The sequence below is a fragment of the Microcaecilia unicolor genome, chromosome 2, assembly GCF_901765095.1.
Source record: "Microcaecilia unicolor chromosome 2, aMicUni1.1, whole genome shotgun sequence".
NCBI lineage: Eukaryota > Metazoa > Chordata > Amphibia > Gymnophiona > Siphonopidae > Microcaecilia > Microcaecilia unicolor.
This window is the reverse complement of record NC_044032.1, coordinates 638,292,393-638,320,229: the sequence shown is the minus strand read 5'-3', so window position 1 is coordinate 638,320,229 and position 27,837 is coordinate 638,292,393. Positions and strand designations below refer to the sequence as shown.

The 27,837-nt window shown below is 42.3% G+C and overlaps 1 long non-coding RNA gene across 1 annotated transcript; it reads right to left on the bottom strand.

Annotated features, from left to right (window-relative positions):
* Positions 1-4,905: 4,905 nt before the first annotated feature.
* On the bottom strand, positions 4,906-17,120 carry LOC115462730. Its single transcript, XR_003940935.1, has 3 exons — positions 17,041-17,120; positions 15,650-15,654; positions 4,906-4,917 (listed from the first exon to the last, which is right to left on the bottom strand). It is a non-coding gene; the product is annotated as an uncharacterized LOC115462730 (long non-coding RNA).
* Positions 17,121-27,837: the final 10,717 nt, after the last annotated feature.

The following is a 27,837-nucleotide window of genomic DNA, read 5'->3' as shown; positions in this document are numbered from 1 at the left end:
TCAAAGGACTAGTTTCACAAGCATTAAAAAGTAAAATGCTGACAGCTAAAGAAGGAAAATTCTTGATTGAAGAATTTCCACAAACTCCAAAAATATATTTTTTACCGAAAATCCATAAACATCTAGTGACTCCTCCAGGACGTCCAATAGTCTCTACTAAATCATCGATTTTGGAACCTTTGTCTATTTTTATAGACTATTTTCTTAAAGAACAGGTAAAGAAAATGGACTCATATATAAAAGATTCTTCTCATTTTCTTAGACAACTTGAAGATCTGGATGGAATATCATCTGATATATACCTGGTAACCTTGGACATTACATCTCTCTATACTAAGATTCCTCAGACTGGGGCTCTAAAAATCATTAAAGAGATCTTAGAAGCACGCCCGGAGGGTCAAAGAATTTCCACCGAGTTCATTATGAATCTGGCAGAACTGGTCATCTGCAAGAATTATTTTTGGTTTAATAAACAGTTTTATTTGCAAACTCAGGAGTGCGATGGGAGCAACATTAGCTCCCTCTGTAGCCACTCTATACATTGCTAAGATGGAATTAGAAGTTATTTATGTATCTTCATACTTTAAATATGTGAAAACTCTGGAAAATTTCTGGATGATATCTTTTTTGTATGGACAGGATCGAAATTAGTTTTGCTGGAATTTTGGAGTGGTTGAACACATAGACTCTCATATTAGGTTTACAATGACTGTGAATGAAACGACTATTGAATTTCTCGATCTTCTAATTTCAGGGAAGGAGAAAAATTATATACATCATTATATCGTAAACCAACTAGTAGAAATACTCTTCTACGATTCAATAGTTTCCATCCCTTTCACCTTAAGTTTAATCTTCCCATTAGCCAATTCTACGTGTTAGACGAGTGTGCTCCTCTTTGACTGAATTTAAGAAACAAGCCAATGAGTTGAAAGAAAGATTTCTGGCAAGAGGGTATCCAAAACGGGCTTTAAAAGAGCATACACCAGAGCAGATTTGCTCAGAGATCACTTCTGCTACAAGAAACTACTAAAACAGATGAAGACTGCCTTACCTGTATTTACCCTTTACTGGGATAGTCAGAAAATTGCTAAAGCAATTAAGGACCACTGGCATGTTATGCAATTATATCCATGTTTTGAAGATCCACCACTGATTTCCTATACCAGGGGTAAAACCCTGGGAGAAACGTTTTAGCAGAAATAAACTGGTAGAATTGATCATGCAGCTGCTATGCAGGGTAAACAGACTGTTTGTGATCACTGTCAATGGTGTTCACTTGCAATATTGGAGGAAAACTGGAAGGTACCCAATAGAGATAAAATGATGAAAAGCAGGCTAAGAACAAATTGTGACAGTAAAAACGTCATATATGCTATTAAATGCCCCTGCGAATTAATCTATATTGGTCGGACATCAAGATCTATCAAGACTAGGCTAAATGAGCATAAATCAAAAATTTCCACTCATAATATACAGGCACCGTTGGTAGAACACTGGCTTCAGAAAAATCATGTATGGGATGACATTAGATGGAGAATTGTTGAATGTTTAGACTATCGGGAAGAGGGTGGCTCTATAAAGAAACTGTTGAATTACAGAGAACAATTCAACATTTTCTTGTATCAAACGGTTTCCCCTAGAGGACTAAATGTTGAAATTGAATGGACATCGTTAACATAAAAATATATATTCAATAATAGATACTTATAAATATATATATGATCCCCTCCTTTCCACCAGTAGCAAGATCAAGTTTTTCGGCTGCTGGTGGAACGCCTTGGGGGGCGGGGCTTAAATTTATGTAACGAGTGAAACGTCATTACGTATTGCTTACTTAAGGAATTTGAAAAAAGCGGGGCGCCATCTTGGCTAATAACTTTTGCCTAGCTGACGCTGAATTAAACACAGGGTGAGTCTTTTTAAGAAATAAATGGCTTGCTAGATATCTTTTTTAACAGAAGTAGATTATTTAATTGTGGAAAATGATCTAACTACTGGTCTATCATATATTTCAGGGGACTGTCCTTGAGACAGCCCGTTATGGGCGAAACGTACGTCGGACGTTTGACCCCCTGAGTCCGACAAAAATACAAGATAAGTGTGGATTTAAACTAAAATAAATTTATATGTTAAAATAGCGATTTAAAAATTAAGAACCAATGAAGAACTGGATATTTCTCTACATCGTCTTCTATGTATCTTTTAGATGAACGATCTAGATTACTGAGGTTCAAAAATAAATATTCAAACTGTGTTTAGACATCTTGCTTAACATGAGGATACTATCGAATGGTATATATAAACTTAAGAAGTTATAAAGAAGGCTAAACCAGATAACTATAGTATTTTGAGCTGCTGATATAAATCTGGTTGTCTAAAGATCTATATTAATACGTTTGCCAGCTGATTAGTAGTATGCTAGTGGAATAGCAACATTCCATGTAGAATCTCAAATAGTATCTATTTTATTTTTGTTACATTTGTACCCCGTGCTTTCCCACTCATGGCAGGCTCAATGCGGCCTACATGGGGCAATGGAGGGTTAAGTGACTTGCCCAGAGTCATAAGGAGCTGCCTGTGCCTGAAGTGGGAATCAAACTCAGTTCCTCAGTTCCCCAGGACCAGAGTCCACCACCCTAACCACTAGTCCACTCCTCCACTGTTGCTACTATTTGAGATTCAACATGGAATGTTGCTATTCCACTAGCAACATTCCATGTAGAAGTCGGCCCTTGCAGATCACCAATGTGGCCGCGCAGGCTTCTGCTTCTGTGAGTCTGATGTCCTGCACGTACGTGCAGGACGTCAGACTCACAGAAACAGAAGCCTGCGCAGCCTTCTACATGGAATGTTGCTTGTGGAATAGCAACATTCCGTGTAGAATCTCCAATAGTAGCAACATTCCATGTAGAATCTCCAGTAGTATCTATTTTATTTTTGTTACATTTGTACCCTGTGCTTTCCCACTCATGGCAGGCTCAATGCGGCTTACATGGGGCAAAGGAGGGTTAAGTGACTTGCCCAGAGTCACAAGGAGCTGCCTGTGCCTGAAGTGGGAATCAAACTCAGTTCCTCAGTTCCCCAAGACCAAAGTCCACCACCCTAACCACTAGGCCACTCGTCCATCTTTTTTAAAGACCACTTAACATTTATCTACTCAGCTTTAAAAAGTCCTATTTTTGTAGGAAGCTTTAATACAAGTCTCCTGAGGCAGGCAGTTCTGTGGCGAAACACGGTGCCATGTCGAGTCTTACATATTGCAGTAATAAAATTAGTTTATCCCGTTGTCTGTTCAGCCTGTTTCCTTCTTCCACTTTTTGGTCTGTTCTAACTAGTGGAGCAGTCGTTATACTAGTATTCACTCTGTGGTGATCAATCAGACGTAATTTCATCACCCACTGAGTACGGTGTGTCCCACAAAGCCTAGGTTGCAGCAGCTAGAGGTACATGAAGTGTTAAATCAAGATGTGAAAAGTTTTCCACTTTTGGATAATCCAGCATGTTCCTCTAGTCATCATGGAACAGCGGGAACTTTATCTTCAGTAATATAAGTACATTGAACGGAAAATAGATTGTCAAATTTTTCCCGCTAGTATAAGCAGTCGTCAGGGGTCCACTGGGTTCCTGGCGCAGCTAAAACTAAATTACATACATAGTAACATAGTAGATGACGGCAGAAAAAGACCAGCATGGTCCATCTAGTCTGCCCAAAAAGATAAACTGATATGTGCTACTTCTTGTGTATACCTAACCTTGATTTGCATCTGCCATTTTCAGGACACAGACCATAGAAGTCTTGCCCAGAACTAGCCCCACCACCCAAACTCCAGCCCCACCTCCCAATCTCGGCTAAGCTTCTGAGGATCCATTCCTTCTGCACAGGATTCTGCTCAGTGAGGACTACTCTGTTTCTGATGAAATTAGACTTTAGAAGTCAGATGATCCAAAATATTATATTACTTACAGCTTATTTGCTACATATCCCAATGGACTGCAGAACAAGGCGTACTACCGGACTTACAATTCCAGAAATGATACAAAACAAATGCCAGAAAAATGATTTCAAAAATTCAAAGGAAAAGTAAACACAAGTACAGAGAAGACGTTTTTGAACTCAAATTGAGATAAAGCTTTAACGTTATGCAAATAGACAGTGGGCAATTAACATTTGAAGGGATAATTAAATTCAACAGTGACACAAAGTGCTATTTGCCATGGTAATGGCTCATCAAAGCCATCTCTGCCAGTTTTAAAGGAATGTGTTGGTTAACAATATCCCAGCACATATATTCTGATCTGGTTTTACAAACACTAGGGGTTTTTATTGTTAATGAACTATCAAAAGCTACTAGGTTAAGACAAATGTAATCATTTTAAGCTCTCCCTCTTAATTTTATCGATGCTTGTAAAACAAATGTGAAGTCTCCGTGGTCCCTTCTTAACCCTATTTAGCGGAAGCACATAGCAATCTGCTGAATTGTCTACCTAACCAGTCCCTAATCAACCTCTTGCCATCCTCCTTACCTCTTTAATGTTATATCTTTTAATGCACATCATTATAAGTGGTACATGATACTGTGATTTAGTGGTTAAATAAACGAGATAGTCAGTGATATCAGTGAGAAAAAAAAAAAGAAATGTTTACATTTGCTGCTCTTGAGGGTTATATATAGGTCTGCACAAAATGATATTTGAGGTTCTGATTCATCGTGGCCTTTATGCACAGAGGTCGAAAATTCCAGAAACATGGCACTCCTTGCAATTTGGAGTTCTTCCTTTTCATTCTGTACAAGAATTATACTTTATTGCTGTGTTTATACAGCACGTTTTGCAGCTGAGAAAGCATATGACCTCTGAGGCAGGCGGTTTCACCTCCGAAACATGGTCCCACGTTGGGTCCTTTTTCATAAGGTGCTTTGTCAATAAAGCATTGTTTTATCTGCATCTGGCTGCTGAATGTTTGTTGCCCAACCCTACTTCTCTCTTCCATTCTTGAAGCGAAGATCTGCTATTTACAAGGTATCTAGGAGGGACAGTTGTTGGCTTTCTTGTCTGTTTTAAGGATTCCAAGAATGGTTGGAAAATGGAGTCTTCCATGATTTTCATGCCTGTTATACATACCCACATATAAGGAACCTTTCATAAACATTATTGATCATAATCTATCATTTATACAATTTAACTTCCAAAGGGGTTCAAAGTGGACTTAACTGATTCTCTGTTGTAATCATTGAACTTGCATATTTCAGTTCTGAAAGCATTCAGAGCTAGAGTCTAGATATGACACCAACAAAATTGGTGCCAAAAAAAGTGCTATTGTATAAGCTGCACTTAAAGGTAGGCATGGTTTATAGAATACTGCTTACGCCCAAGAATCATGCCTGATTTTAGGAATGTAGTGATATACCGGCATATAACTAGTTTAAGGATGAAGGGAGTAAATATCTACCAATTTTTATTTATTTTATTTTATTTATTTATTGCATTTGTATCCCACGTTTTCCCACCTATTTGCAGGCTCAATGTGGCTTAAAGAGTTTTGTTATGTCATAGTCATTACAAGATGTCAGATATAATTGGTAGAGTACAGAGTTTTGTTATGGCAAATACACAATATACTCAGCTTCAATATCATACCAGTTCAATTATAACTTCATTAGTAATCAACCAAGGCGTTTGTTAAAGAGACATCTGATACAACTGCCCACCTCTGAAGTGGCTATTTATGAGCCAAGCATTTTGAACAAGGAGGCGGTAGCATGATCCTCCTATGTCCCATATTTTTTTCAATTTTTTAGATATTTTAGTTAAGTTTTCAAAGTAATAGCTATTTATCTCATTTCTCTTAGACTTTAAAATTTCATCTTTAGATATTAATATAGTACTTAGCTTTTCAGCAGTCAACACTAATATGTGACGGAGACCCAATGTCACCAACATAGATCCATGTTTCGCATAGTGCTGTTTCAAGGTAGTCTCCTAGGTTTCAGATAGCGGTTTCAAAGTGTAATACAGCTCTCGTATCCTGCTAACTTCTGCATCAAGTGGTTCAAAGTGGGTAACAAAGAATAATATAACAAAATTAATCCAAAAATTTCTTAAACAAAAAACAGTTTTCAGATTTTTGTGAAAAGAGTAATAAGAACCCAAAGAGCGTTGTTCTAATAGAAGAGATGACCAAAAACGAGGAGCTTGAAAAACTCAAGAAGCCTAAAGATAACGCTTGTATCTGACTCCTAAGAAAGAAAGCAGCATCAAGCGAAATGGATCCCTAGTTCTAGCAAAGCTATTAACAGTCTGAAATGAAATAAAAATCAAGAATATAAACAAGAACAAAGCCATCAATCATTTTGAATATTATACAGGACAATTTCAACAAAACACGGGCTTGAAATGGGAGCCAATATAACATACGATAGTAACATAGTAGATGATAGCAGAAAAAGACCTGCACGGTCCATCCAGTCTGCCCAACAAGATAAGATAACTCATATGTGCTAATTTCGTGTATACCCTACTTTGATTTGTACCTGTGTTCTTCAGGGCACAGACCGTATAAGTCTGCCCAGCACTATCCCCGCCTCCCAACCACCAGTCCCGCCTCCCACCACCGGCTCTGGCACAGACCGTATAAGTCTGCCCAGCACCATCCCCACCTCCCAATAAGAGCTGAAGAAGCATTATGCAATCGTTTAAGTCTCAATATCAATTTCGCTGCAGTATTTTGCAAGATATGTAATTCTGAACAAAGTTTTAACAGTAATGGATAGATATAAAATATTATAATATTTAAATGAGATAAGGGTCCTTTTACAAAGAGATGATAAGCCCAATGCGAGCTTACTTCTCGCTAAAGGGGAAGTACCACTAGGCTACCATAGCTTCCTGGTGATCGTTCCCACCCCCAGCACGCATCATATCCACTTCTACAGAAAAAAATATGTTTGCAGTGCCAGTGTGTACCCGGCAGTAATTGGACAGTTACGTGCGCTGACCGGTTACCACTGGGTTAGTGCGGGAACCCTTATGACCAACTCAATGGGTGGTGGTAAATGCTTCCCCCTCCCCACCCCCGAAATGGCCATGCAGCAAGTTCTTCACTTGCTACAGAGCCATTTCCTGAAAAAAAAACAAAGACCTGACTTTTACACGCTACGGTAAAAGGGGGCCTCGGTGATCATCAAAAGCACACGCTGATGCCATCGTAGGCCTCCCTTTGCCTCAGCGCCATAAAAGGAGCCCATAATATGACAGCCTGAACCAAGGTAGCAAAATGATGAGCAGGAAAAAAATGACAAATTTGATGTAACTGATGTAAGTTTGAAAAATACATCTTGTGTAATATAAGTACATAAGTACATAAGTATTGCCATACCTGGAAAGACCAAAGTTCATAAGTACATAAATAATGCCACACTGGGAAAAGACCAAGGGTCCATCGAGCCCAGCATCCTGTCCACGACAGCGGCCAATCCAGGCAAGGGCACCTGGCAAGCTTCCCATACGTACAAACATTCTATACATGTTATTCCTGGAATTGTGGATTTTTTCCAAGTCCATTTAGTAGTGGTTTTACAATAGAAAAATGGGTAATCATAGAAAAATAGGTCCATCAAGCCCAGCATCCTGTTTCCAACAGTGGCCAATCCAGGTCACAAATACCTGGCAAGATCCCCAAAACAAAACATTCTATACTGCTTATCCCAGAAATAGTGGATTTTCCCCAAGTCCATTTAATAATGGTCTATGGACTTTTTTTTTTTAGGAAGCCGTCCAAACCTTTTTTAAACTCTGCTAAGCTAACCACCTTTACCACATTCTCTGGCAACGAATTCCAGAGTTTAATTACACGCTGAGTGAAGAAAAAGTTTCTCCGATTTGTTTTAAATTTACTAATTTGTAGCTTCATTGAATGCCCCCTAGTCCTAGTATTTTTGGAAAGCGGAAAAGACGCTTCACATCTACCCTTTCTACTCCACTCATTATTTTATAGGCCTCTATATTATCTCCCCTCAGCCGTCTTTTCTCCAAGCTGAAGAGCGCCAGCCGCTTTAGCCTTTCCTCATAGGAAAGTCATTCCATCCCCTTTATCATTTTTGTCGCCCTTCTCTGCACCTTTTCTAATTCCACTATATCTTTTTTGAGATGTGGCGTCCAGAATTGAACACAATATTCGAGGTGCAGTCACACCATGGTGCGATACAAAGGCAATATAACATCCTCATTTTTGTTTTCCATTCCTTTTCTAATATGATTTACTTGAAGTTCAAGAGAGAGTGGTGTCCAAAATGACACCAAGAACCTTTGACGTTTTATTGACCTTTAAGGAAAGACTATCAGAAATAGTTATAGAATCAGGAACAGAATAAATATTTCTATCTAATCATAGCAGGGCCACCGAGAGGGGGGGCAGAGAGGGCAAAATTTCCCGCGCCCGGGCCACCAAGGAGGGCCTGGCGTTAGAGTCTCTCACCTAGGGTTACCATATGGCTCCAGAAAAAGGAGGACGGATTGAGCCAGCCGGGTTTTACTTCCATTGCTTTCAATGGAAAGCAATTGCGCCAGCCGGGTTTTACTTCCATTGCTTTCAATGGAAAGCAATGGAAGTAAAACCCGGCTGGCTCAATCCGTCCTCCTTTTTCTGGAGCCATATGGTAACCCTACTCTCACCCTCTCCTGCTCCCAAACAGCTGATGCCATACAGGGCCGGTCTTAGGCAGAGGCGACCAAGGCGACCGCATAGGGCCCCGCGCCTAAGGGGGCCCCGCACGGCACGCCTAAGGGGGCCCCGCGCAGCGCCTCAACTCTGCCTCACTTGTGCCTCTGCTCCGACCTCCGCCGCTGCTCGCCTTAGTCGCCTGAGATGATCCCTATTCCCGCGGCTCGGCCACTCCGTTCCCGCCACCACCGGCGCAGCATCCACCCCCGGCTTGGGCCCGCTACTAATTGTAGTGAACTGAATAATTTCTGGGGAGGGGAGGTTTCATGATAGCATTGTGCTTATTATTTCAATCAGGTGTTTTTTTGTACAAGTTTAGCTTCATTTGTCTTTATTTGAAATTTTGTAAATAAAAAAATGTTCTAAAAATGGAATAATCTTATCAATGGGGTGGAGCTAGGGTGGGGGCGGGGCTAGGGTAGGCGGGGCTAGGATGGGGCCCCACCAAATTGGTCTGCATAGGGCCCCGCACTTGTTAAGACCGGCCCTGACGCCATAGTCCCATCTCCACCTGCCTACCCTCAGCTTCCTTCTGTCTGTCATCCGATCCCCTGCATTTAAAAAAATCTCTAAAGCTGCAGGTGCAGCGCCTTCTCTGCGAAAGCAGCAGATCGCCTTGGGTGGGCCTTCCCTCACTGTGTCCCGCCCTCCTCTGATGTAACTCCTATTTCCGCAAGGACGGGACACAGTGAGAGAAGGCCCGCCTGAGGCAAACTGCCGCTTTCGCACAGAAAGCGCAGTGCCTGCTGTTTTAGAGATTATTTTTTTAAATTTAAAGGAAGGAGGTTGGATGGCAGGCAGAAGGGAGAAGAGAGTAGGTAGGTGGAGACTGGGAACTGCGGCGCCGGCAGCCTGGGAGCAGGAGAGGGAGGTGACAGAAGTAGCGATTGAGGGGTTGGGGGGGCAGGGCAATGGCGATCCTAGGGGGGACGGCAATCATGGGGGGGGTGGGGGCACGGCCTTGCCCCGGGCCCGGCTCAGTCTCTCGGCGGCCCTGAATCATAGTAGTTTAGTCTTATCAATATTCAATTTAAATCCATGGATAAGACTGTAATGATTAATTTTAGAGATACAAGATACAGCCATCGATGAAATGTCACTCAGTCCATTCTTAATTGGAATTAGCAAAAACATATCATCAGCATAAGAGTATGTATGTAATCAGGGGCCCTTTTACAAAGGTGCACTGAAAAATGGCCCGCGGTAGCGTAGACATGTTTTTGGGCCCACGCAGAATCAATTTTCAGCGCACCTGTAAAAAATGCCTTTTTGCCGAAAATGGAAATTAGGCCAAATGAAAACTGCTGCGCATTCATTTTGGGTCTGAGACTTTACCACCAGCCATTGACCTAGCGGTAAAGTCTCATGCGGTAACTGGGCGGTAGTGACCTACACGCATCCAATATTCACATCTGAAAATTAAAATGATTTTTCGGACGCATGTATCAGACGCGTGCCAAAAATGAAATTACCGCAAGAGCCACACGGTAGCTGGGTGATAACTCCATTTTGGCGTACGTTGGGTGCGCATAGACATGTCGCGGCATAGTAAAAGGGCCCCTTATTTATTTATTTATTTATTGCATTTATAGCCTACATTAGCTCAAAATAGACTCAAGTTCAATGTGGCTTAGAAACAGACAAGAAGGGAGGGTCTTTTACTAAAGTTTAGCTCGAGTTATCTGCAGCAGGGCCCAGAGGCATAAAATGGGCACTGCTGTAGATAAGTCAAGCTTTAGTAAAAGACCCCCTAAGTGAATAAAACATAATAATGTACACAATATAACACAAATTACAATAACGTCAAGAAGCAAATTAACACATGTGCAGTAAGTAACCAGGGATTTAGCCTATCTCAAGGACAAACAAATAATTAAGGGTGGATTGGTGAGAGCATAATTAGGCAGGACTAGATGGGGAAAAAAAGGATGAAACAAGATTAAGAAAAGGATGTGGGTAAAATTCAAATAGATTTTTTTTTATTCAGAAAGACCAGACTGAAGAAATGTGTTTTTAGAAGACTTCTGAAAGTTAGGCAATCACCTGTAAGCCTGATTGATTTAGGTTACTTTCAGGGTTAATATGGGTTATACATATATATTTTTGAACCCAGTAAATAAACGCAACACTAAGAAGTTTTCCCATTTCTATAGGTTAAACATTTGTTGAATGGACCATGTTCTGAAAATATTAAAATACATGTGCATATTGGTTTCCGATGCAGGAAGCATTAATATAACTGTGTAATATACTTGAGATTTAATTTAAAAGAATTGAACGGAGAACTTCTATTCAATAGACTCTTTGTCAGCAGAAAGATCTTTCTACATGTTATTTATTTATGTGAAAAAAAACAACAACACTGTACAAGAATAATATTACAGCAACCTGTTCATATACAATATTTGCAGAATTAGGTTTTGGCAGATGAATATAAGAGCATAAGAATTACCATCTTGGGTTAGAACAAAGTCCTTCAAGCACATTTTTCTGTTTCCAGCAGTGGCCACTCTACCTGACAGGATCCCAATAAGGGCTAGATTCTAAGTGGTTTACTCCCAGGAATGCGAAGTAGCTTTCTCCAGGTCTACTATAATAAAGGTTTGTGGACTGTTCATCCAGGATCTTGTCTAACCCTTTTTAACTCAACTACTCTATCTGCTTTTTCCATATCTTCCAGCAACAAATTCAATTATGCGCTGAGTGAAAAAATATTTTCTCCAGTTTGTTTTATACACACAAATTACTATTTAGAATCTACTACAAAACTCAAAATGGGCGTGGAAACATAAAAAAACTCTAAACAATAAACAAAAAATTCCACTAAAGAGCAAAAGAGGAAAACTCAACTAAAAAGGAAGGAAAGAGTTCCAGGTCAGCACTGACCTAAATAGCTGTATTGATCATAAGGATCCACTCTTCATCATTGGCCAAAAAACTTCCATTTTTCAGTGTAGAGTCCCAACTTGAAAGCCTTGAAACCAAAATCAAAATACCCATAAATTGTGTCAAACATCTTCACTTGAACATTAGTGCACAATGCACAATATAACAGTTCCTTTTTTTAATAAATCTTTTTTAAAAACACAGCATACAGACTGAAAGAAACACATGTACCAAAGTACAACAAAACAAAATACACACTAAAATACACAAATCTGAGTTCATAACAAAAAGTCAACTCGTAGGCGAGAGGAAAAGATCTAAAGTGCTCCATTTCTGAAGACCAGATTGATGGCCATGCATAGAAGGCAGTACAGTCTGCTCATATTTTTTGTAGAGTAAAATCCAATTCCACCAGACAACAGTGTTAACTTGAGAATTGTCCTTTCAAATGCGATATTATGAGTTTCAAGGCAACAGAAACCAAGAAATCAAACAGTAGTTTATCATTTTCTGAAAATAAAAATGGAATACAAATAGATTTCCAGATTACATATTTGGGCAGAAAAGAGTCTTGAAACCCAAAATCTCTTTTAGTTTATCCCAGACATCTGACCAAAATAATACAAGATTAGGACATTCAAGCAAAAGATGTATCAGGGTTCCAGTAGCTGCTTTGCATGACCAACACAAATCACTCTTAGAGGACCCAGACAACTTGCTCTTTCTAGGCGCCCAAAGAGCCCTGTGATACATGAAGAAAAGAGATTGTGTTATGGCAGCCGACAAGGAAGCCCTTGGACCGGACGACCAAACACGAGACCATTGAGCAACAGACAATGTATCTTTGAGATCGAATTCCCATATAGGCTGCGTGGAACTACGTGATACAGCAATATTGGACCGCATGACCTTATAAAACAATGAGGTTGTATGTTGCTGCCTACACTGATTATTAGCAAAGCCAGTGAGAACTATGTTGTTCGCTACACCACTTAAGTTCCATTTTTTTGGAATTAATAACACTACACAGTTGATACCAATGTAGTAATTGAGAGTTGGGAATGTGAAACTCGGCTTGCAACTGAGCAAATGTTTGTGCACACTTATCAGACTCAGCTTCATTCATCTCATATGAGCCAGATTCAGGATTCAAAAGTCCTCCATGACCGATGATGGCTAGCGTTTCACAACAATCTTTCATATCGCTGCTGCTTCAGGGTCTAATCAACTGGGGTTCTCTTCACAACGCTAGTGCATCCAAGATGGAATTAGCAGGTAAAATCTCTGGAAGATTGTAAAGAATATATACTGAGACATTTTACTACATGCCATTCAGATTTTGTAGTTTTATATTATACAATATTTATGTTTAAAAATGTATGTAGGACAGACATTCAAGAAGCTGAAAACATGACTGATAGAACATTGGAGCACCCTAAACAGAAAGATCAAATAATAACCCATAGCTGAAGATTGTATTATACATGAGCATATGTTTGATGATTTGAGGTGTTTCACCATAGATCGGGGGACTGAAGACATCAGAGGGGAAGACTGTCGATTGCAAAGAGAGCAGCAGTGGATTTTTAAATTGCATAGTAGATGACGGCAGAAAAAGACCTGTACGGTCCATCCAGTCTGCCCAACAAGATAAACTCATATGTGCTACTTTTTGTGTATACCTTACCTTGATTTGTACCTGTCCTTTTCAGGGCACAGACCGTATACGTCCAGCACTATCCCCGCCTCCCAACCACCAGCCCCGCCTCTCACCACCGGTTCTGGCACAAACTGTATAAGTCTGCCCAGCACCATCCCCACCTCCCAACCACCAGTCCCACCTCCCACCACCAGCTCTGGCATAGATCGTATAAGTCTGCCCATCACCATCCCCGCCTCCCGCCACCGACTCTGCCACCCAATCTCGGCTAAGCTCCTTAGGATCCATTCCTTCTGAATACTTTGTAGTCCAGGGGTTTAAATTCATGTATTGAGTGGAATTATTTCTACTGAAGCTCCATTGTTTTCAGCCAATGGGATTGTATGCAGTACTGACTGACATCTATGGTGCCCATTAGGGGCCAGTTTTACACTGCTTCTTGACTGGAGGAAATGTAGCTTCAATATTGGCTCCAAACACCAAGCCACCATTTTGAAAAAGTGCTCAGTATGCAGTGATTGAACCTAGGAACAGTAAGTACATTGGTTGTAATTATAGAAGATGAATAATAAAACAAACTTTGAAGCACTGGAATTCTCTCCCGCAACACCTTAAAACTCAAGCGGACCACGCCCTCTTCAAGAAGTTGTTGAAGATCTACTTCTTTGCCAAGACCTACTCCTCACTTTATACCGCTGCTTGATGCACCCTCCCTGGCTCCTACCCTGCTAGTTCACCCTGTTAGATGCTTCTCCCCCTGCATACTCCTTGTATATTCTTCTAAGTTTTCCTATTCTGTATTTTATTTAATGTTTGTAAGCCACATTGTGCCTGCATGAGTGGGAAAATGTGGGATATAAGTGAACAATAAATAAAATAAAATAAATGTTGATGGATGTTTATTGTTTCATTTTGTAGCTCTCTGGAGAAGATTTATGACCCCCCCCCCCCCCCCCCCGATGCCACGGTTCTGGCACCGCAAAACAGCGGCCAATGGAGGAGAGTTATAAACAGAGGCAAAAGCTAAGAGATCTGTTTTTTTTGTTTTAAAGCAAATAAACATATTAAAAATGAGTAAAGTTTTTTTAAGCCAAAGATCAATGAGAACAGGTGAAATGTCTATGGATAGCTGGATATTTCTGAGGCTTTTCCCTCCCGATTTAAAAAAAATTATTCTCAAAATTATTCTATAATTAAACATTGAAAAGTTTAACATTAAACATTAAGAAGTACAAATATAGAAGAAGCCTTATTGATTCAATTTTGAAGGGTCTATAAGAATACCGAACACTGTTTTAGTGAATTTTTTTACTTCATTTAATTGTGTAGAACAGATTTGAAGCACATACATTACTCTGTTACCTGTAAAAGTGTTGCTGTTTTTTTTAATGCTGGTCTAGTGTTATGGAATGCTCTTCTCGGTCCTTTGCGATTCTACTCTTCCATTTTACAATTCAAAAAGGCATTAAAAACACTTCCGGTTGTGCAAGCTTTTCAGGGAATTTAAACTGTGATGTTTTGATGAAAAGAGAGCGGCTATATTTTATGTCTTTGTTGTTGCACTGTTGCAATTATGTATGTTTTTATTGATTGTCCCAGAAAACAACAAGGCAACTGATCTGCAAAATCCAACGTGGAAAACAAGCCAGCAGATCAGTATAATATCCAAAAAGACTATATTGAAGATACCGAAGACTTCAATAAAGTCTTTTTGGAATTTATACTGATCTGCTGGCTTGTTTTCCATGTTTTTTTTATTGATTATTACTGAGGGTCCTGTTTTTATTGCACCTACAATTAGCATGTGTGCTAACCGTGTAGGTGCCTATAGGGATATTGTAGGCGCATACATGGTTAACGCAAGTTTAAAATGCTAATGCGCCTATAACACAGCCTAGTAAACAGGGCCCTTAGTTTTATTAGGCAGGATATAAGTTTAAATATATATATATATATATATATATATATATATATATATATATATATATATATATATATAAGGGTACACTTAAGTGGCATAGTACATAGTACACACAAGTAATAGGGCATACCCATGGGCACTGTTCCCTCTAAGCCAGAACTTTTCAACCAAGCCAGTCGGGGTTTTCAGGATAGGGGATATTCTGAAAACCCCAACTGGCTGGGTGTGCCCCGTGGACTGGGTTGAAAATCGTTGCTCTAAGCTGATTGGGATTCCTGTAACTGTACTGCTGCCAGTGGGGTTACTACTACTTATCATTTCTATAGCGCTACTAGACGTACGCAGCGCTGTACACTTGAACATGAAGAGACAGTCCCTGCTCGACAGAGCTTACAATCTAATTCACCCGTTCATATAAATTGCAGACGATGTCACAATATACAGTACATCCCTTACAAACATGATCTAACAGAAATCACCAAAGAAATCAAACTCAGCTTAAACATCATGAACTCATGGGCAAACGCATTTCAACTAAAACTTAACACACAAAAAACACACAGTCTCATCCTCTCATCCCAATATAACACATATAAACCCACCAACGTAACCACCCCAGATTGCACCCTCCCTATATCAGCCAGCCTGAAAATTGTTGGAGTCACAATCGACCGAAACCTCACACTAGAGAGCCGCTACAACAAAGAAAATGTTCCACTCAATGTGGAAGCTCAAACGAGTGAAACCTTTTTTCCCCAAGGAAAATATTTTGCAACTTGGTACAATCTATGGTACTAAGCCATCTTGACTACTGCAATGGAATCTATGTGGGATGCAAAGAACAAATCATAAAGAAACTCCATACTGCTCAAAAGACAGCAGCCAGGCTCATATCTGGAAAAACGAGATTCGAAAGCACAAAACCTCTACGAGAAAAACTACACTGGCTCCCAATGAAAGAATGTATTGTGTTCAAAATCTGCACCCTGTGTAACAAATAACTAAATTACAAATTACCCATCACCTCCTAGAGTGTCCACCATTTCAGGCAATAATAACACCCACTAAGTGAGGAGACAAAAAGATTCAGAAGGCTACGGATATATGAGAATAATCATTATTTATTTCACTTACCAAGCAAGGATACAGGATATAATCAGATAAGCTGAGTAGTACAATCAATTCTCATATGAGAGACTAACCGTGACACAAGCGTGACCACTGATATTAGTTCTCTGGCTACTTTGGTCCATGGTTCTAACTTTTATAACTTCATGTCCCATATACTTATCATTGGAAATGCAAAATCATCATGTCAATGCATATTTCATTGGGGTTACTGGTTCATTAAGGTTCATTAAACTATAATTGCAAATCATCATGTTATAGCATTTTTACTTATGATCAACAAAGTCATACTTGTTTGCAAAATCATCTTCCCAGTAACTATATTTGTGTTTCTCCGCCCACCTGCTTCCGTGGTTTACAGAGGTTAATGGAAAATTCCCCTTAGATAAGCAGAGTTACATAGTAACATAGTAAATGACGGCAGAAAAAGACCTGCATGGTCCATCCAGTCTGCCCTTCAAGATAAACTCATATGTGCTACTTTTTGTGTATACCTTACCTTGATTTGTACCTGTCCTTTTCAGGGCACAGACCGTGTAAGTCTGCCCAGCACTATCCCCGCCTCCCAACCACCAGCCCCGCCTCCCACCACCGGCTCTGGCACAGACCATGTAAGTCTGCCCAGCACTATCCCCGCCTCCCAAGCATATTCTTCTGCAAAGCATATTTTCATTATTTCTCCATGTCAGCTGACTTTGCTCTTTCACAAGCAAAAAAGGACACGAGATTCTGTGTCACACTTGTTTACTTGCTTCTCAGTGACTTGCCTTCTTGACCTGTACTGTGAGGCCTAGCTTTACTCAGTGCTGTCTGGCTGCCATAGCAGACCTGTCATTTGGGATTCATGTCCAGCATGTCCCATATCTACAACCCCTATCAGGCCTCAGAATGCTATCCTTATTAAAATGCATCCTTGCATTTGACTGTGTGTGTGTGGGGGGGGGGGGGGGGGGGGGATGCACAGAACTCCAGCACTGTAAGGAACAGTGCCAGAAAATACCACCTGTCACAACAAAAATGAAATACCCACCAATACCCAACACTAACAGCATGCAAATTTTTATACAAACTGGCGCATGCCCACAAGTACTGTGCGGTAGACACAGCACTTGTGTGACTGCCCAGTCAACGGGCACAGCAAATCCTGGACTTTATTCTGCCCCTTACTCCGGTTACATTTTTATGGACTCTAGGCCTAGCCGGGGGGGGGGGGGGGGGAGGGGAAGTCTGGAGATTGACGCAGTGATTGAGGAGCAAAAGCTGTTTAGCAATGTTCGGACAGCAGAACTGGTTTGGGGATATGTGCCATGCAACCATGTTTTCTCCGTGTTATGATGCATGGCTAAATGTTCAAACTACTTACCATTTCTATAGCACTACTAGACGTACGTAGCGCTGTACACTTGAACATGTAAGAGACAGACCCTGCTTGACAGAGCTTACAATCTAATCAGGACAGACAAACAGGACAAATAAGAGATAAGGGAATTACTTAAAGTGGGAATGACACAACAGACATGGGTACTGAACGAGAGAATAGGGGTTAGGAGTTAAAAACAGCTTCAAAAAGATGGGTTTTTAACCTAGATTTGAAGATGGCCAGAGATGGAGTTTGACGTTCCGGCTCAGGAAATCTATTCTAGGCATATGGTGCAGCAAGATAAAAGGAACTGAGTCTGGAGTTGGCAGAGGAGGAGAAGGGTACAGATAAGAGTGATTTACCCGATGAATGAAGTTGCTGGGGAGAAGTGTAGGGAGAGGTAAGTGTGGAGAGGTCCTGAGGAGCTGCAGAATGAATGCACTTGTAAGTCAGTAAGAGGAGTTTGATCTGTATGCGGAAGTGGTTAGGAAGCCAATGAAGTGACTTGAGGAGAAGGCTAATATGTATGCTCTCAAAATCAAACCGCTCTTGCAAGACTACCGACAGCAACGGAGCTGTCGGTAGGTTTTACTCGGTAGGGCATGGGGTTTTTGTGCACCGTTTCTCTGAGCATTGGAGGGGATTGCTAATGGCCTCGTTTTAATATTAGCAAGCTTGTTTGCATAGGGCTTTTGGTCACTGCTTTCATGCATGGTAAAAGCAGCACCAAAAATTCTTTGTTCATTAGACGCACAAAAGGTGCAGCGAAGGGCGACTAAAATGATAGCGGGGATGGGACGACTTCCCTATGAAGAAAGACTAAGGAGGCTAGGGCTTTTCAGCTTGGAGAAGAGACGGCTGAGGGGAGACATGATAGAGGTATATAAAATAATGAGTGGAGTGGAACAGGTGGATGTGAAGCGTCTGTTCACGCTTTCCAAAAATACTAGGACTAGGGGGCATGCGATGAAACTACAGTGTAGTAAATTTAAAACAAATCGGAGAAAATTTTTCTTCACCCAACGTGTAATTAAACTCTGGAATTCGTTGCCGGAGAACATGGTGAAGGCGGTTAGCTTGGCAGAGTTTAAAAGGGGGTTAGACGGTTTCCTAAAGGACAAGTCCTTAAACCACTGCTAAATGGACTTGGGAAAAATCCACAATTCCAGGAACAACATGTATAGAATGTTTGTACGTTTGGGAAGCTCGCCAGGTGCCCTTGGCCTGGATTGGTCGCTGTCGTGGACAGGATGCTGGGCTCGATGGACCCTTGGTCTTTTCCCAGTGTGGCATTACTTATGTACTTATGTCCTCTACTTGGCTCACTTTTATTACATAGAGCAGTGATTTAACCTATTGTGATGTCATAGTGGCTCATTCCACCAATAAGAGCCAACCTCATTAGTGATGTCACAATGGCTTGATTGTATAGAATGTTTGTACGTTTGGGAAGCTCGCCAGGTGCCCTTGGCCTGGATTGGCCGCTGTCGTGGACAGGATGCTGGGCTCGATGGACCCTTGGTCTTTTCCCAGTGTGGCATTACTTATGTACTTATTTAGACAGGCTAAAACCAGGTTAAATGAACATCTGCAAGCCTGGTTTGCTTTGAGAAAGAGAAGGCACCCATTTTACACAACCTTCACCTTTATCCTACCTGTATTACCAAGGATTATCATGATGGATGTTTACAGCTGCCACCCCTCCCCTGCTATTGTTGCAGTCCAGTGTAAATGTTAGGCACAGAGGAGAACTCAAGAATAAAATGCTTACTGAAAACCTAATTAACCCCCTAATGCATTTACTGTTCATTAAATGTCTACATATGCTTAATGATGGAGCCCTTTGTGTAGAGCATTCATTGTCCACTCAAGGAAATTCATACCACTACTGGGATACTTTCAACATTTGTTTTGCTGCTTGCAAGAGTTTTGAAGGACATGAAGAAACTGTTTTGAAGAAAAAAAAAATCTAAAAAAACATGCTATCAGCAGATCTGCAAAAGCAAGTCTATTTTTGAATTAGCTTAATTGCAGTTTACCATTAAATTGAATCAGTAATAAAGAAGTAAATTGGAATCTCAACAGAAAAAAAAGGCAGCCCCTAAAATGCTGAGTAAATACATATCAACTTTATTTACACAACTTTCTGCAATATACCTGCATTTCTCTTTATTGGTTTCTTTGAAAGAATGGCCTCGTTTGAACCTCCAATGCAGATGACTTATGGAGAAGCTAATTTTATAACAGAGGCAGTAGCGTAACCAGGTTGAGGATGCAGGAGAGCGGAATGTCGACGGTGCCAGCACCATCGGAAGTCCGTTTGGGGAAGCAGCTGCTCCTCTGACGACCCACCTAGCTACGCCTCTGAGCAGAAGATCCCTAGGTAGCAAGAGGATGAAATCAAAGCATAACAAATGATTTTTACACTTCAAAAAGTGTATCCTGCACAGAGCACAACCCTACACAAAGAGAGGGTAACCGGCATTGAACAGCAGATTCAAAATAAAAGAAAGATGTGGAGGGTATAACTTGCATAGAGAGACAAGTACAACCCTAAACAAATGCATAGAACCCCGGATTCTAAATAGTGCTCTTAGATTTAGGCACCAAAATCGGCGCAGGTTCTATAACGCCGCATGTAACTTAATTGGCTTAATAAGCTGAGTGCTGATATCAGCACTTAACAAGCAATAATGAGCACTAATTGGAACTGATTAGAATTTAGGCACACAACTCGCTAACCATATTCTGTACTGATGTGCACTGAACTTCTAATGCACTCAGGCAAAAAGAGGCATGGTTATGGGTGGGGAAATGGGTATTTCATGGGTGTTCCAAAATTTAGGCGCCTAGTTATGGAATATTTATTTATTTATTTGTAACATTTGTATCCTGATGTAGGCCTTTTGGCCGAAACACAACGTTGTGTCGAGTCGATATATTGATTAATAAAATTTTGTTCATCTCCACTCTGGGACTCCTGGTTTTTTCCCCACTGCCTTGTTGTATTGTGATTATCTGTGGGACTTTGTTGAGTTCTCCACGTTCGTGGATTCTCTACTAACATTTGTATCCCACATTTTCCCACATATTAGCAGGCTCAATTACAAATGTTATTACAAAATAACATAATGGTGAACCCCAAGTACGATAGGTATTAAACCTAAGACAATTAGAAAAAGGGTCCAGTAAGATAGGGGTAAATGGGTACAATAAGGGACAAGGAAGAGGTTTAGCACTATCAAATCTTTTTTCGTTGAATATCAGTCTGGCAGCTGCGTTTTGGGCTGTCTCGAGTTTTTTCATAAGCTGTACTTTACAATCCGCATATATTCCATTGCAATAATCTGTGTGGCTCAATACCATTGATTGTGTCAAGTTACGGAATATTTCCCTCGGAAAGTAAGGTCTTATACGCAGTGGCGTACCAAGGGCGGGGCGGTGGGGGCGGCCCACCCCGGATGCACGCTGCTGGAGGGGTGCAGAGAGCAGCCGCGCGCCTGTCGGCTCTGCTGGTTCCCTGCTCCCAACACCCATCCAACAGCGTGTGTTGATGCCAGGTATGCTGATGCGTCGGGGGAGGGGGTGTTGATGTGTCGGGGGAGGGGTGTGTTGATGCTGTGGGGGGGTGTTGATGCTACGGGGGAGGTGTCGTGCTGCACCCGGGGGGGGGGGGGTGCGCAGCGGCGATCCGCCCCAGGTGGCAGCCGACCTAGGAATGCCACTGCTTATACGTTTACGTTTCCACATACAATAAAACATCTTCTTTATAATGGCGTTAACTAGTGTAAGATGGCTATCAATAATAACTGCTAAGATTTTAAGGCTATCAGAAATAGGGAGAGAATAAGCAGGAGTGTTTAGGGTTGTAGGCTTGTAATTATTGTATGAGATGAGAGGATAAGACAATGTGTTTTTTTGGTGCACCTAAATGTAGTGCCGGGATTTACACCATGTTTTAGTTGGTGTAAATGAGACACTGAAATATCAACTAAGTGCTGATTATCGAATACACTTAGTTGGCACTGATTTCAGCGCCAATGTTTTAGGTGCCATATGTAGAATCTCCTCTAAAGGGGGTAACCTGCAGGTACAACACTAAATAAAGGCAGAGAGAGATGTAACTTTCATGGAGGCTCAGATACAACCCAAAACAAAGTCCTGGAGGCTGTTCTGTGGCAGATACAACCAAAAACAAAGCCGTAGTCCCCGGCATTATATATACGGCGCCTTAATTTCCGTGCAGAAATCAAAGCATATTCTATAATAATGCACATAACTTAATTGGTTAACTAGCTAATCAGCAATTTTAATTGGATGTTAACAAGCAATTAGCACTCATTGTCATTAATTTAAGATTTCTGCGGTCAATTCGCTAAGTGCATTCTAAAATGTGGTACAAGTAAATTTGCAGCCGCATAGTTGAAAGTGGGTGAGTTTATGCGAAGTGAATGGGTGGATGTTGGGTATTTCTAAAATCTATACATGATATAGATTACACCTGCTCTGTGTTTAATTTATGCTTTGAGATTTACATCAGGTGTTAGTTAACATAACTGACCGTGACTAAATTTAGTCATGCAGGGCAGCACTCGGCTATCAGGCTTATTTTTGAAAGAGAAGGGCGCCCATCTTTTGACACAAATCGCAAGTTGGGCGTCCTTCTCCCAGGGTTGCCCAAATCTGCATAATCGAAAGCCGATTTTGGGCGTCCTCAACTGCTTTCCATCGCGGGGACGACCAAAGTTCACGGGGGCATGTCGGAAGCATAGCAAAGGCTGGACTGGGGCGTGCTTAACACATGGGCGTCCTCGATCAATAATGGAAAAAAGAAGGGTGTCCCTGACGAGTACTTGGCCGACTTTACTTGGTCCATTTTTTCTTGCGACCAAGCTTCAAAAAGGTGCCCGAACTGTCAGGGGCATAGCCAGACAAACAGATTTCGGGTGGGCCTAGGCAAGAAGTGGGTGGGAACCAAGTATTCTCCCCCCTCCCCCCCCCCCAAAAAAAAATATCTCAGCTGATGGGATAACACTTCTTTCCACCTTGGCAGTCTGTAGTAAGCATGCTCTAAAAACTGAGAATGTACAGGTGCCAGTATCATGGAGAGTAGCGTTTTTGTTACAGTCTTCAGCTGGCAGAGCTTGGGATCCCCACCAGCTACCGCTAAACATGTTCTACTGTTGGGTGGGCCTGCCCACATGTGGCTACACCACTGGAACTGACCAGATGACCACCGGAGGGAATCGGAGATGACCTCCCCTTACTACCCCAGTGGTCACTAACCCCCTCCCACCCTCAAAAACAACTTTAAAAATATTTTTTGCCAGCCTCAAATGTCATACTCAGATCCCTGACAGCAGTATGCAGGTCCCTGGAGCAGTTTTAGTGGCTGAAGTGTACTTCAGGCAGGTGGACCCAGGTACATCCCTCCCTACCTTTTACACTTGTGCTGGTAAATGTGAACCCTTCAAAACCCACCACAAACCCACTGTACCCACACGTAGGTGCCCCCCTTCACCCCTTAGGGCTATGGTAGTGTTGTATAGTTGTGGGGAGTGTTTGTTTGGGGGGTTGGGGGTCTCAGCATACAAGGTAAGGGAGATATGCACCTGGGAGCTTTTTCTGAAGTCCACTGCAGTGCCCCCTAGGGTGTCCGGTTGGTGTCCTGGCATGTCAGTGGGACCAGTTCACTAAGAATGCTAGCTCCTCCCACAACCAAATGGCTTGGATTTGGTCATTTCTGAGATGGACGTCCTCGGTTTCCATTATCGCCGAAAACTGGGGACGACCATCTCTAAGGACGGCCATCTCTAAGGTCGACCTAAATGTTGAGATTTGGGCGTCCCCGACTGTATTATCAAAACAAAAGATGGCTGCCCATCTTGTTTCGATAATACGGGTTTCCCCTCCCCTTCGCCAGGATGTCCTGCGAGGATGTCCTCAGGAAAACTTGAGCGCCCCATTTGATTATGCCCCTCTAACATGTGAAGGTTAAGTATGCGCTTTTGTATGTTGACAAAATACTAGGTCCAAAGTGGCAGGAATCCTACCTAGGCTGATCCATGGACATTTAGGTCTGCTCTTGCACTTGCACATATTTTCAAGTCAGACTTCTACCACCTTCCACCCCAAGTGGAAGTAACTACACGTAGTTCCAAATATTCAGAAAATGATGAAGCATGCCCCAGGAATCCTGCTCAGTTTCATGATTTGAATTGCACTGTCAGTGAATCTAGTGAATGGGAGCATAGAAATGACCCCCAACTGCTCCTGAACCATAGGCTGCCTGCATTAATTTAGGACTGGATATTCCAGCCCTGGAAAAAGGAACTGAGTTACATGTATGTGTCAGGACATTGCCCAAACCTGCCCTGAATCTCCCTGTAGTCTTCCACTCAGCTAGCTCATGTCTATGTGTGGTTCTGTGTACATAAGTACATAACTATTGCCATACAGGGACAGACCGAAGGTCCATCAAGCCCAGCATCCTTAAGTGACCAATCCAGGTCACAAGTACCTAGCAAGATCCAAAAAAACCAATACATTTTATGCTGTTTATTATAGAAATAAGCAGAGGATTTCCCCGAAGTCCATTTTAATAATGGTCTATGGACTTTTCCTTTAAGAAGGGAAAGGGAAATGGGACTTGATATACTGCCTTTCTGAGGTTTTTGCAACTACATTCAAAGTGGTTTACATATATTCAGGTACTTACTTTGTAAAAGGGGAAATGGAGGGTTAAGTGACTTGCCCACAGTCACAAGGAGCTATAGTGGGAATTGAACTCAGGTCCCCAGGATCAAGATTCATTGCACTAACCACTAGGCTACTCCTCCACTCATCCACAAACCTTCTTAAACTCCACTAAGCTAACTACTACTACTACTACTTAACATTTCTAGAGCGCTACTAGGGTTACGCAGCGCTGTACAATTTAATAAAGAGAGACAGTCCCTGCTCAAAGAGCTTACAATCTAATAGACAAGTGAACGGTCAGTCCGATAGGGGCAGTCAAATTGGGGCAGTCTGGATTCACTGAACGGTAAGGGTTAGGTGCCAAACGCAGCATTGAAGAGGTGGGCTTTAAGCAAAGACTTGAACAAGGGCAGGGAGGGGGCTTGGCGTAAGGGCTCAGGAAGGTTGTTCCAAGCATAGGGTGAGGCGAGGCAGAATGAGCGGAGCCTGGAGTTGGCGGTGGTGGAGATGGGTACTGAGAGGAGGGATTTATCCTGTGAACGGAGGTTACGGGCGGGAACGTAAGGGGAGTTGAGGGTAGAAAGATAGTGAGGGGCAGCAGACTGAGTGCATTTGTAGGTAAGAAGGAGAAGCTTGAATTGAATGATCTACTACTTTCTCTGGCAGTGAATTCTAGAGTTTAATTACATGTTGAGTGAAGAAAACTTTTCTCCAATTCGTTTTCAATTTACTGCTTTGTAGCTTAATTGCGTGCCCCCTAGTCTTAATATTTTTGGAAAGAGTAAACAAGTGATTCATGTCTACCCGTTCCAATCCACTCATTATTTTAAAGACCTCTATCAATATTTAAGGTGCGGTCGCATAATGGAGCGATACAAAGGCATTATAACGTCCTCATTTTTGTTTTCCATTCCTTTCCTAATAATATCTAACATTCTATGTGTTGTCTTAGCCGCTGCCACACACTGAGCAAAGGGTGACTTCTAATGTGGAATCTTCCATTACGTAGCTATAATTCGGGTTCCTCTTTCCCACATGCATCACTTTGCACTTTCTCATATTAAGTGTCATCTGCCATTTAGATGCCCAGTATCTCAGTCTCGTAAGGTCCTCTTGAAAATTGGCAATTTGCATATCCAACCCCTTGCAACGTCTATCCATTGAGGGATCATATTATGCTGCAAGTCTTGTAACTTTTGTTAGTGACTTCATGACCTCCTGTGTGTCTAAAGCATATTCCAGCAAACTAAAATCTTCTTTTATCTCCTCCCAAAAATGTATCCCAGCTAATATCACATTTTACTGCAGCTTAATTTACTGATGGAGTCACTCAAATGTAGTGACTCAACACTGTCTGTTACCCACTCTTGCGAACTTTGTTATTTTTCCTTCCCAGAAGTATGATGAGGAATGTGTGAGTTGAAGCTTCTGGGTGCCATCTTGAAGGGGGAGGAAGGTACGTATTTGATGAATGGAACCTTCTCTTATAATAAAGACCTCATACCACCCTGAAGTCACCCCCAGCTTCTTAATTTACCAATTCTATCCCTGGTACCTAGCAGGAAGGCACAGGAGTGATCCGTGGAGGGGCATAATTGAACAAAAACGTCTATCTCCATGGACGTTTATCTCCGAGAACAGGTCCGTGAAGGGGCGGACCGAACCGTATTTTCGAAAAAAATAGACATCCATGTTTTATTCGACAATTTGTGAGCTGGGCGTTTTTGTTTTTCAGTGATAATGGAAAATGAAAGCGCCCAGGTCAAAAACGAATAAATCCAAGGCATTTGTTCATGGGAGGGGCCAGGAGTCGTAGTGCACTGGTCCCCCTCACATGCCAAGACACCAACCGGGCACCCTAGGGGACACTTTTACAAAAACAAAAAAAAAAGGTAAAAGAGCTCCCAGGTGCATAGCACCCTTCCCTTGAGTGTTGAGCCCCCCAAATGCGCCTCAAAACCCACCGCCCACAAGTCTACACCATTACTATAGCCCTAAGGGGTGAAGGGGGGCACCTACATGTGGGTACAGTGGGTTTGGGGGGCGGTTTGGAGGGCTCCCATTTACCAGCACAAGTGTTACATGTGGGGGGGGGGGGGATAGGCCTGGGTCCACCTGCCTGAAGTCCACTGCACCCCCTAACAACTGCTCCAGGGACCTGCATACTGCTGCCAGGGAGGTGGGTATGACATTTGAGGGTGAAAATAAAAAGTTGTGAAACGGCATATTTTGTGGTGGGAGGGGGTTTGTGACCACTGGGGGAGTCAGGGGAGGTCATCCCCGATTCCCTCCAGTGGTCATCTGGTCATTTAGGGCACTTTTTGGGGCCTTATTCGTGGAAAAACAGGGTCCAGGAAAAGTGCCCTAAATTCTCGCTAAAAACGCATATTTTTCTTCCATTATCGGCGAAAGGCGCCCATCTCTGATCAGCCGATAACCACGCCCCAGTTCCGCCTTCACCATGCCTTCGACACGCCCCCATCAACTTTGTCCGCATCCACGACGGAGTAATTCGGCTTTCGATTATACCGCTTTATTCGTTTTTGTGAGATAAACGTCTATCTCCCGATTTGGGTCGCAATATAGACGTTTTTCTTTTTCAATTATAAGCTGGATAGTCACTCCTACTCTAGGATGCTAGATTCAAAATGGCACTAGTCAACACCTCGATCACAAAAAGGAGAAGGACAAACCTAACGTGAATGTGAATGATGAACAAAAAGTGAGGTAAACTCAAGGAGGATGACAAGAAATCTTTAATGTAAACAGCATGAAATCAGGGCCGCCGAGAGGGAGGGAGCAGGGGGGACAAAATTCCCCGGGCCCAGGCCTCCAAGGGTGGTCCGATACCGCAGTCCTCTGCACCCGCCCCCCTCTGTCCACCACTTGGCTGGACCCCCTGAATTCAAATTATAGCGCCTTACCTCGACCTCGCTCCGTGTGAAAGAAGAACGACAGCGGTAGTCTGCAGATGGCCTCCCTTCAGGTCTTCCCTCCCTGTGTCCCGCCCTTGTCTGACGTAAATTGCGCGAGGGCGGGACAGAGGGAGGGAAGGCCTGAAGGGAGGCCATCTGCAGACTGCCGCTGCCCTTCTTCTTTCACACTGAGCGAGGTCGAGGTAAGGCGCTATGATTTGAATTCAGGGGGGCCCAGCCCGGTGGTGGACGGAGGGGGTTGGGTGGACGGGGGGCAACGACGACCACAACCTCGGGGGGGAGGCGGTGGCGGTGGGGCTCGGGCCCCGCCCAGTCTCTCGGCGGCCCTGCATAAAATCAACCTTACGCGGCCGTGTTTTGGCACAAGAGCCTGCCTCAGGGGTCAGATATATATCTCTTGTGTTACGGCAGGAAAACTTAACCCAAGAATAAAATCAGAATTCTGGCTCTGGCTTTGGCACTTCTATAAAATCCTCAGTAGAAAAGACGCTGGACTGTAAAACACCATCAAGGCAACAAAAGGCT